The following is a 12,702-nucleotide window of genomic DNA, read 5'->3' as shown; positions in this document are numbered from 1 at the left end:
AACATCAAAATTAATTGTATTTTTATTTGTATTTTTTCCTGACTCATTACATCCAGCCATAGAATTATACATTAAAATAAACATATTTGAAATAATTGATTTTAAATGATCATAATAATTCATTTAAAATGACCATATTTAATTATTAAAATAATTGCTTGTTTATCAACAACTTTAGCATTTTATTCATTACATTTTGAAACTCTCAGAAGCCAAATTATGTTATATTCCTTAATATTTATTCATGCAAGTTTGAAGTATCAATTATCTAAACACAGTTTTGTTTGCATATTTTCAGGATGTAGATATCTCTCTCTCTCTCTCTCTCTCTCTCTCTCTCTCTCTCTCTCTCTCTCTCTCTATATATATATATATATATATATACTGTATATCAGAGGTGTGGACTCGAGTCACATGACTTGGACTCGAGTCAGACTCGAGTCGTGAATTTGATGACTTTAGACTCGACTTGACAAAATGTAAAAAGACTTGCAACTCGACTTAGACTTTAACATCAATGACTTGTGACTTCACTTGGACTTGAGCCTTTTGAATTGACATGACTTGCTACTTTCCCCAAAACCCAAAGATGAAAAAGTTATTCGGGAGCGCTTTCATTGTTTACTTGTCTATCAGCGTTGCGTGTGTCAGCTGGTGTGCTCTCAGTACAACAGCCAATCAAATTAGATCTACTTTGTTTTCATCACACAGCATTCATCCAATCAAATTGCAGGACAACCAACGAAGAAGACATGTCCAAACCACACGCCAGTGAACAAAAAATGATACCTAAAATAATTTTGTTTGGGTATAAAAATTACGAGGTGGTCAACACAAAACGGTTTGCAGTATGCAACACATGCGGTTCGAAAATGACTGATGGAGAGGCAACAACTTCCAACTTCGTCCGGCATTTGAAGTTGCGCAAAGAACGGTAAGTTTTGAATGTAAGATAACGTTTATTGGCTAAGTAACGTGACTTTTATTTGCAGTGTAGTTAAATCAGTGAGGCTGTAAACTCACTGCTAACGTTATAGCAAACACGGGAATCTGTTGCAGTTCACTACCTTATTCATACTTTTTGTTCAGTGATTTTTTTTAAGCAGGGTTACGTTAGTCAATATATCACACGTAACGTTAGACGGCGGTCAGCAGCACCGCGTATTTTAGCCACCTAAAAAAAGACAAAAATAGTCAAATAAAGGTCAGTTAAAATGTATACTATATTATGAATATGTGTACCGTTTTAGCTAGCTTTCTGACATACTGTTGGTTGTTTACCTCAGTGGTCCCCAACCACCGGGCCGCGGCCCGGTACTGGTCCGTGGATCAATTGGTATCGGGCCGCACAAGAAATAATTTTTTTTTTCTTTTCTTTTTTTAATTAAATCAACATAAAAAACACAAGATACACTTACAAGTAGTGCACCAACCCAAAACAACTCTCTCCCCCCTTTTGTTCTGGGCATTGAACATGAAGACTCTTCCTTCACTGTTCCGAGTGGCCATGAGAGTCTTGGCAGTGCCTGCCTCCAGTGCTCCAGTGGAGCGAGTTTTCAGCCATGGTGGCATCATACTACGCCCCCATCGTGCACAAATGACTGACAGACTCTTGGCTAATTTGGTCTTTTGCAAATGCAATGCAGCATAGGGCCCTGACATATAAAAAGTACAACTTTTTTGTTATGTTCACGTATATGTCATGTTTTTTCAATGTTAACACTTTTGTACAAATAAGTACATTTGCACTTTATTTTTCAATGTGTTTTGTTCTGTAAAGGAATGAGTTAATGTTTAAAATGACTGGTTAATAGTGCTATTATAAAGTGCAATGTCAGCACAATTTTCTTTCCTGCAATTTAAAATGCACTTGTTTTAATAAATAAATACAGCGTTTGAAAAGCATACACAATCTGTGTTAATATATTAGTCTGTGGTTAAAAGGACTTGAAAGGACTCGAAACTCAAAATGCAGGACTTAGGACTTGACTTGAGACTTTCCAGTCTTGACTTTGGACTTGACTCGGGACTTGACTCGGACTTGAGGGCAAAGACTTGAGACTTACTTGTGACTTGCAAAACAATGACTTGGTCCCACCTCTGATATATATATATATATATATATATGTAATAAAAAAAAAATATATATATAGCTAGAATTCACTGAAAATCAAGTATTTCTTATATATATATATATATGTATCTTAACCACGCCCCCCGCCCCCACCTCCCGAAATCGGAGGTCTCAAGGTTGGCAAGTATGACTGACACATGCCTTCTCTATCTGAGCGACCACATCAAAAGATACACACACACACACACACACACACACACACACACACACACACGTATACAAACAGTACCTTTGTACCAAGCACCTTTGTAACGTCCGGCACCTCGCCAGGTTGCCGACGTCGCGTGACGTCACTTCCGGCCGTTGGACAGCCGGTTGAGGCCAGTTGAGAGCGTGCGAGCTGTCAACACTGCTGGAGGAGATTGTCTTCTCTTAAACCACTTTTTCTTCCAGATAACCGCCAGCTCCATCTCAACATGACTCGGAGGTGATCTTCAGCGCGTCCCGGTGGTTCTGGGTATGTAAATATATCAATGAAGTCCTCATTTATGTCTCACTTATGTCGCACATGTGTGGCTACTTAGCTTAGCGAGCTAGTTAGCTTAGCTCTTCTTCACACAACACACTGGCATAAATACTAAACCAAGATGTTGGCTCAGTGTTTGAGATAACAGCGTGCTGGAGGTCCGTTGCTTCGGGGACAAAAGTGTTGTTTATTCGGGAGAGTTGGCGGTGAATGTTCGCTGACGTTAGCCATGAGCTAGCACAACAATGTTGTGTCTTTGACGACTCATTTACGGCACTTCATGTTGTTACAATTCTCTTCAACTTTGTGTCTTTGACGACTCATTTACGGCACTTCTGGACATGATTGTACTGTAAACAAGTCAACTTTGAATGACCTGCAACTTTATGAAGAAGTTAAAATGAATGGTTGGTTTTAAATATGCTTTGTCTATGTATGTATGTATGCATGTATGTATGTATATATGTATGTACCAGAGGTGGGACCAAGTCATTGTTTTGCAAGTCACAAGTAAGTCTCAAGTCTTTGCCCTCAAGTCCCGAGTCAAGACAGGCAAGCCCCCGAGTCAAGTCCAAAGTCAAGACTGGAAAGTCTCAAGTCAAGTCCTAAGTCCTGCATTTTGAGTTTCGAGTCCTTTCAAGTCCTTTTAACCACAGACTAATATATTAACACAGATTGTGTATGCTTTTCAAACGCTGTATTTATTTATTAAAACAAGTGCATTTTAAATTGCAGGAAAGAAAATTGTGCTGACATTGCACTTTATAATAGCACTATTAACCAGTCATTTTAAACATTAACTCATTCCTTTACAGAACAAACACATTGACAAATAAAGTGCAAATGTACTTATTTGTACAAAAGTGTTAACATTGAAAAAACATGACATATACGTGAACATAACAAAAAAGTTGTACTTTTTATATGTCAGGGCCCTATGCTGCATTGCATTTGCAAAAGACCAAATTAGCCAAGAGTCTGTCAGTCATTTGTGCACGATGGGGGCGTAGTATGATGCCACCATGGCTGGAAACTCGCTCCACTGGAGCACTGGAGGCAGGCACTGCCAAGACTCTCATGGCCACTCGGAACAGTGAAGGAAGAGTCTTCGTGTTCAATGCCCAGAACAAAAGGGGGGAGAGAGTTGTTTTGGGTTGGTGCACTACTTGTAAGTATCTTGTGTTTTTTATGTTGATTTAATTAAAAAAAAAAAAAAAAATTCTTGTGCGGCCCGATACCAATCGATCCACGGACCAGTACCGGGCCGCGGCCCGGTGGTTGGAGACCACTGAGGTAAACAACCAACAGTATGTCAGAAAGTTAGCTAAAACGGTACACATATTCATAATATAGTATACATTTTAACTGACCTTTATTTGACTATTTTTGTCTTTTTTTAGGTGGCTAAAATACGCGGTGCTGCTGACCGCCGTCTAACGTTACGTGTGATATATTGACTAACGTAACCCTGCTTAAAAAAAAATCACTGAACAAAAAGTATGAATAAGGTAGTGAACTGCAACAGATTCCCGTGTTTGCAATAACGTTATAACGTTAGCAGTGAGTTTACAGCCTCACTGATTTAACTACACAGCAAATAAAAGTCACGTTACTTAGCCAATAAACGTTATCTTACATTCAAAACTTACCGTTCTTTGTGCAACTTCAAATGCCGGACGAAGTTGGAAGTTGTTGCCTCTCCATCAGTAATTTTGGAACCGCATGTGTTGCATACTGCAAACCGTTTTGTGTTGACCACCTCGTAATTTTTATACCCAAACGAAATTATTTTAGGTATCATTTTTTGTTCACTGGCGTGTGGTTTGGACATGTCTTCTTCGTTGGTTGTCCTGCAATTTGATTGGATGAATGCTGTGTGATGAAAACAAAGTAGATCTAATTTGATTGGCTGTTGTACTGAGACCACACCAGCTGACACACGCAACGCTGATAGACAAGTACACAATGAAAAATACGGAGCGCTCCCGAATAACTTTTTCATCTTTGGGTTTTGGGGAAAGTAGCAAGTCATGTCAAGTCATGTCAATTCAAAAGGCTCAAGTCCAAGTGAAGTCACAAGTCATTGATGTTAAAGTCTAAGTCGAGTTGCAAGTCTTTTTACATTTTGTCAAGTCGAGTCTAAAGTCATCAAATTCATGACTCAAGTCTGACTCGAGTCCAAGTCATGTGACTCGAGTCCACACCTCTGGTATGTACCGTATGTCATTGCATGTACCATATGTCATTGTATGTATGTTTGTATATATGAATGTCATTGTACGTATGTATGTCATTGTATCATACTTGCCAACCTTGAGACCTCCGATTTCGGGAGGTGGGGGTGGGTGGGCATGGTCGGGGTGGGACGGGGGCGTGGTTGGGGGCGTGGCTAAACGGGGAGGAGTATATTTACAGCTAGAATTCACCAAGTCAAGTATTTCCTATATATATATATATATATATATATATATATATATATATATATATAGGAAATACTTGACGTTCAGTGATATCTAGCTATATATATATATATTCTTTTTTTATTTTATTTATTTTTTAAATTTATTTTATTATATATGTATATATATATATATATATATATATATATATATATAAATATATATATGTATATATATATATATATATATATATATATATATATATATATATTTTATTATATATATATAAAATAAATACTTGAATTTCAGTGTTCATTTATTTACACATATACACACACATAACACTCATCTACTCATTGTTGAGTTAAGGGTTGAATTGTCCATCCTTGTTCTGTTCTGTCACTATTTTTCGAACCATGCTGAACACCCTCTCTGAGCATTGCTGTGTGGCACGCACAAAAGTGCTTTCATCAAATGCACTAGATGGCAGTATTGTCCTGTTTAAGAGTGTCACAACATTGCTGTTTACGGCAGACGAACTGCTTTACGGTATACAAAAAAGTGACTGCTGTTGTTGTGTGTTGTTGACACGCTGGGAGGACGTTAATGAAACTGCCTAACAATAAACCCACATAAGAAACCAAGAACTCGCCCTCCATCATTCTATAGTTATAACGTGATTGGGCAGGTACGCTTTTTTTATATTGTGGAGGACCTGAGTCCGCCTGAATTTCGGGAGATTTTCGGGAGAAAATTTGTCCCGGGAGGTTTTCGGGAGAGGCGCTGAATTTCGGTAGTCTCCCGGAAAATCCGGGAGGGTTGGCAAGTATGCATTGTATGTATGTATGTCATTGTATGTATGTATGTATATATGTATGTCATTGTATGTATGTATGTATGTCAGTCATTGTAGGTATGTATGTCATTGTACATATGTATGTAATTGTATGTATGTATATATGTATGTCGTTGCGTCTGACCAGTCTTCCTCTCAGGGAATAAAAGTCACTGGTCAATCCCCAAGTTGTTTTAGATGACATATATGTTGAGTAAGAAGGACCATCAAGACAGAATAGGAATATTAGCAAGTTTTACTAAAGCTTTAGGACACCACCCTTACAATGCGGTAATACCGGCATCTAGAAGCGGCCTGAAAATCCAACGGGAAGAGACAACTTATTGAATACGAAAACAGCACCCACCCTGCCCAGAAAGGAATACAGCCACTTTGTTCTAATACCGATAAGGTAAAAAGGGAGTACATCATACTCCCACATTCCAACGCCTTCAAGGTAAGGCACAGAGTTTACTTGCGAGCATGAGATTCAAGCACAAAGAGTACACATGGGAAAATATCAGCTGCTTTAAACATGACTATGAAAAAAGAAAGAACTTTAAAAAATATATGCATTCTCCACAATGTCTATGTATGTATGTATGTCTATGTATGTATGTATGTCATTGTATGTATGTAAAAAATGTCAACATGAAGTTAAGAATGAATAGTTGATTTTAAAGACGCTTTGTCAATCATTAAAGAGGCAGGAATGACTTTTATGTCGAAGAATCTTCGTTAATGTTTGCTCATCTTTAGTAAGATGCTTTCAAGACTCTCCATTGTTGTGTATAAAACAATCATAAAGACTCTGTATTGTGTATAAAACAACCATAAAGACTCTGTATTATGTATAAAACAATCATAAAGACTCTGTATTATGGATAAAACAATCATAAAGACGCTGTATTATGGATAAAACAATCATAAAGACTGTATTATGGATAAAACAATCATAAAGACTCTGTATTATGTATAAAACAATCATAAAGACTCTATATTATGTATAAAACAATCATAAAGACTCTGTATTATGTATAAAACAATCATAAAGACTCTGTATTATGTATAAAACAATCATAAAGACTCTGTATTGTGTATAAAACAATCATACACACTTTGTAACATTGGAATTGTTTTGTTACTTGTTAAACTTATGTCCCTACTCAATAGTCTTACATAAACACATTTACAATTAGATTTTATTGCGTGTAGATTATTGTGTAACAATCTAATCTATATCGATCCAAGTGAGGAATGACAACACTGATAACACACTTCCAGTGTCAGCATTGACCTTATTCAACCTTATGGTATCGGCATTCATGGTATCGACATTCACTGTATCATTAACCTTATGGTATCAGCATTGACCGTATCGCTAATCTTATGGTATCGACACTGACTGTATTGCTAACTTTATGGTATCGGCACTGACTGTATTGCTAACCTTATGTTATGGGCACTGACTGTATCGCTAACCTTATGGTATCGGCACTGACTATCGCTAACCTTATAGTATCGGCACTGACTGTATTGCTAACCTTATGGTACCGGCACTGACTGTATTGCTAACCTTATGGTACCGGCACTGACTGTATCGCTAACCTTATGTTATTGACACTGACTGTATCGCTAACCTTATGTTATCGGCACTGACTGTATCGCTAACCTTATGTTATTGGCACTGATTGTATCGCTAACCTTATGGTACCGGCACTGACTGTGTCGCTAACCTTATGGTATCGACACTGACTGTATCGCTAACCTTATGGTATCGGCACTGACTGTATTGGTAACCTTATGGTACCGGCACTGACTGTATCGCTAACCTTATGTTATTGACACTGACTGTATCGCTAACCTTATGTTATTGACACTGACTGTATCGCTAACCTTATGTTATCGGCACTGACTGTATCGCTAACCTTATGTTATTGGCACTGATTGTATCGCTAACCTTATGGTACCGGCACTGACTGTATCGCTAACCTTATGTTATCGGCACTGACTGTATCGCTAACCTTATGTTATTGGCACTGATTGTATCGCTAACCTTATGTTATTGACACTGACTGTATCGCTAACCTTATGTTATTGACACTGACTGTATCGCTAACCTTATGTTATCGGCACTGACTGTATCGCTAACCTTATGTTATTGGCACTGACTGTATTGCTAACCTTATGTTATGGGCACTGACTGTATCGCTAACCTTATGGTATCGACACTGACTGTATTGCTAACTTTATGGTATCGGCACTGACTGTATTGCTAACCTTATGTTATGGGCACTGACTGTATCGCTAACCTTATGGTATCGGCACTGACTGTATTGCTAACCTTATGGTACCGGCACTGACTGTATTGCTAACCTTATGGTACCGGCACTGACTGTATCGCTAACCTTATGTTATTGACACTGACTGTATCGCTAACCTTATGTTATCGGCACTGACTGTATTGCTAACCTTATGGTACCGGCACTGACTGTATCGCTAACCTTATGTTATTGACACTGACTGTATCGCTAACCTTATGTTATCGGCACTGACTGTATCGCTAACCTTATGTTATCGGCACTGACTGTATCGCTAACCTTATGTTATTGGCACTGATTGTATCGCTAACCTTATGTTATCGGCACTGACTGTATCGCTAACCTTATGGTATCGGCACTGACTGTATTGCTAACCTTATGGTACCGGCACTGACTGTATTGCTAACCTTATGGTACCGGCACTGACTGTATCGCTAACCTTATGTTATTGACACTGACTGTATTGCTAACCTTATGTTATTGACACTGACTGTATCGCTAACCTTATGTTATTGACACTGACTGTATCGCTAACCTTATGTTATTGGCACTGACTGTATTGCTAACCTTATGGTACCGGCACTGACTGTATCGCTAACCTTATGTTATTGACACTGACTGTATCGCTAACCTTATGTTATCGGCACTGACTGTATCGCTAACCTTATGTTATCGGCACTGACTGTATCGCTAACCTTATGTTATTGGCACTGATTGTATCGCTAACCTTATGGTACCGGCACTGACTGTATCGCTAACCTTATGTTATCGGCACTGACTGTATCGCTAACTTTATGTTATCGGCACTGACTGTATCGCTAACCTTACTCAGTGGCCTAGTGGTTAGAGTGTCCGCCTTGAGATCGGTAGGTTGTGAGTTCAAACCCCGGCCGAGTCATACCAAAGACTATAAAAATGGGAGCCATTACCTCCCTGCTTGGCACTCAGCATCAAGGGTTGGAATTGGGGGTTAAATCACCAAAAATGATTCCCGGGCGCGGCACAGCTGCTGCCCACTGCTCCCCTCACCTCCCAGGGAGTGGACAAGGGGATGGGTCAAATGCAGAGGACAAATTTCACCACACCTAGTGTGTGTGTGACTATCATTGGTACTTTAACTTTAACTTTAACTTATGTTATCGGCACTGACTGTATCGCTAACCTTATGTTATCGGCACTGACCGTATCGCTTACCTTATCAGTATTGGCGTTAATGCACTTTTTGTGTCTTTTTAAGCATTAACGCACTTTTTGTGTCTTTTTAAGCATTGAAATCCAAAAAGGATCCATATTTTACTTTTTTACTGCCCGGTTTGCTTGTTTTTTAAAAAATTTGATCGATTATCGCTTTCCGCCGGTGTTTAGTTTAGTTTATATTTGCCGGGTCAAATTACCGTCCCCGTTTATTGCGTTTTTATTGGTCGTAAATGTAGATTGGCCGAAAGTTTCGTCAATGACAAATACTGCCTCAGTTTGCACTGGGACAACTTTACCGCGAGGGGCTGTCAAAAGAACGACTTGATGGTAAACACTAAGGTGAGTGTAAAGTCAACCTTTTTAACTTCATCCTGTGCCATGGCTCCAGTAAATGACTTTTTAATCTTTGTGAGTCCATGGAAACTTCACTTTTATCTCTCGCTGGTCAACTTGTCGTGACATTGCCGGTTTCACGAGCAGAGGAGCATGCTCGGCAGCGCACACACACAGAGCACTTACAAGCAGACACAGTGTGTAGACAGAAAAAGGAGAATGGACGCATTTGGGTGTAAAAAGTAAAGATAAAGGTGAAGTTTTAACACCCTCAGGAAGAGCTGCTTTAAGACATGGCTAGCGTGCTAGCAGCTAACATCCAGCCCCAGTCGGCAGTGTTTTAGCTACTTCTAAATCACTAATCCTGGTCTCCATGGCGACAAATAATGTACGTTTCTTACAAGTATCATTATCACTGCAGGACAAGGAATAGCTAAACATGCTTCACTACACACCGTAGCCACAATGTAAACAAATGCCATGGGTGGATCCACACCTGACATCCGCTGTAATGATACCAAGTACAGGAGCGTAGCTTGTCGATACTACTATGATGACGTCGATATTTTTTATCGTCAAGTGAGGACTTTGAATATGACCAATGTATGATCCTGTAACTACTTGGTATCAGATCCATACCTAAATGTGTGGTATCATCCAAAACTAATGTCAAGTATCAAAGAAGAGAAGAATAAGTGATTATTACGTTTTAACAGAAGTGTAGATAGAACATGTTAAAAGAGAAAGTAAGCAGATATTAACAGTAAATGAACAAGTAGATTAACAATATTTTTTTTACAGTTTGTCCCTCATAATGTGTACAAAATAATAGGTGTATAAATGACACAATATGTTACTGCATAGACTAATTAGGAGTCTTTGTTTGTTTACTTACTACTAAAAGACAAGTTGTCTATTTTATTTAAGGACTAAATTACAATAACAAACATATGTTTCATGTACCCTTAAGATCTTTTGTTAAAATAAAGCCAATAATGCCATTTTTTGTGGTCCCCTTTATTTACAAAAGTGTCGAAATACATTTTGGGGACAACCCTACCGTCTATTTTTGTGACCAATGATGAGTCTTACCGACTGATGCAGACATATCGGATTCATATCCACATACGAAAGAGGCCTGGGTCTGAAATTCAAAATTCTGAACTGCACCGTCGAAATTGACATGAAAAAATCCGAAACTTTGTTTGTTTACTTACTACTAAAAGACAAACTTGTCTAGTATGTTCACTATTTTATTTAAGGACTAAATTACATGGTCCCCTTTTATTTAAAAAAAGTATCAAAATACATTTTGGTACCGAAACTATTGATATCGGTACAACCCTAGTACTGACGCCACTAAAATGAAGTGCACATATCAATATCCATCAATTAAGAATGGAGCTATGATTATGAACATACTTTACTTACACTGGTATTCCAACAATATAAAATACAAATAATAAAGTACAGACCAAATATTCAATGGTGCCAAAGAGGAGTGGATGCGCTTAGTGGTACTTTTTTTTAATTTATGTTGTAGAAGATCCTCTTAATATTTCCATTTTGCAGTGTTTTTCAACCTTTTTTGAGCCAAGGCACATTTTTTGCATTGGAGGCCATCTTTGCTCCACAGTAAGTCTTTGCTGTCGTCCAGCATTCTGTTTTTGTTTACTTTGTAGCCAGTTCAGTTTTAGTTTTGTTCTGCATAGCCTTCTGTAAGCTTCAATGCCTTTTTTAGGGGAACTCACCTTTTGTTTATTTTTTGTTTAAGCATTAGATACCTTTTTACCTGCACCCTGCCTCCCGCTGTTTCCGACATCTACAAAGCAATTAGCACCGGCTGCCACCTACTGATATGGAAGAGTATTACACGGTTACTCTGCCAAGCTCTAGACAGCACAGACACTCAACAACAACTAAGGCTGAAACGACGCGTCGACGTAGTCGACGTCATCGGTTACGTAAATACGTCGACGCCGTTTTTATGCTTCGACGCGTCGCATATTTACGTCACACTGCCATCATGGCGGAGCGCAAAGCAGATGATGCGAGCGGTGCGAGCGAGGGGAAAAAAAGCACGCCAAAAGTCGTCAAAAGTGTGGGAGTATTTCAATAAACGGCCTAATAATGTTGTAGCGGTGAACAGCTGTCTCGTCAGCTGAAGCGCGAGCTCGCAACCGTGGCTGTTTAGCAACCAGCCAAACCCCACTTAATAAAATTATATTTTATCTTAGAGCACATCCGCATCCCTATTCACCTAGGCAACCCCAGGAAATGTATATAATTCGGCATTATTTCGGCCAGTCGGCTTATAAAATCAGAGCCGATCAGTTTACGTTCATGCGCAGGTATAACGCGGGGCGCTCCTGTCTCATCTGCTGGTGCGCGAGCCCGGTAATTAGACAGCTTTGTCAAATCAAGGAGTACAAAAGACGCCAGCGCAGAGTGGAAAAAGGTTTAGTTCATTACAGATAACCCAGAGTTGTGCCAAAAGTATGTAAGATTTAATATTTCTCTTCGTGGGTGTGGCGCACCTGTTGCGCTGGTGAGATTGGGGGGGGGGGGTTGTGTGCATGTAGCGTGCTTAGTCTGGAGGCTAAATACACACAGTGTGTTATGTAACTGTTGTTTAGTGTTGATATTCTTTGCTTAGTTTGATAAATGTTGGAGCAGTTTGCTTCATCAGGAGGGTGAAGTCACTCAATTTAAAGTGTTGGATTTAACTGTGTTGGTGAGGGCATAGAAAAAGGGGCATTTTTCTACCAGTAGACAGCGTTTAAGATTGAGTGTTTCACTGCTAAATTAATAATACATTTATATTGAATATGGATTTTAAATATGTATCTAAATAGGTGGTTAATTGGTTAGGTATTTATGTATTTGCATATTGGGTTTTCTGTTGCATTTATCTATTGTGTTTCTGGGTTTAAATGTATTTTATATGTATCTTGGTGCATTTATGTTGAGACAATTTATTTAAAATCTGTTTTAACTTAAAGGGAAAAGATGTGTCC

General features: G+C 38.7%; 1 protein-coding gene across 4 annotated transcripts in view; it reads left to right on the top strand.

Annotated features, from left to right (window-relative positions):
- atp13a3 (ATPase 13A3) overlaps positions 1 to 12,702 on the top strand; it is a 105,994-nt gene that overhangs the window by 5,358 nt on the left and 87,934 nt on the right. For 2 of the 4 annotated variants that reach the window (XM_061975480.2, XM_061975478.2), the window contains exon 1: positions 2,384 to 2,591. The gene's annotated coding sequence lies outside the window, so the exon portion shown is untranslated. Of the gene's footprint in view, positions 1 to 2,382; positions 2,592 to 12,702 lie in introns of those variants that run through there. The other 2 variants (XM_061975479.2, XM_061975481.2) reach the window with 2 other exon arrangements.

Source organism: Nerophis lumbriciformis, linkage group LG14, assembly GCF_033978685.3.
Source record: "Nerophis lumbriciformis linkage group LG14, RoL_Nlum_v2.1, whole genome shotgun sequence".
In the NCBI taxonomy this organism is placed as follows: domain Eukaryota; kingdom Metazoa; phylum Chordata; class Actinopteri; order Syngnathiformes; family Syngnathidae; genus Nerophis; species Nerophis lumbriciformis.
This window is presented reverse-complemented; position numbering and strand designations above follow the sequence as displayed.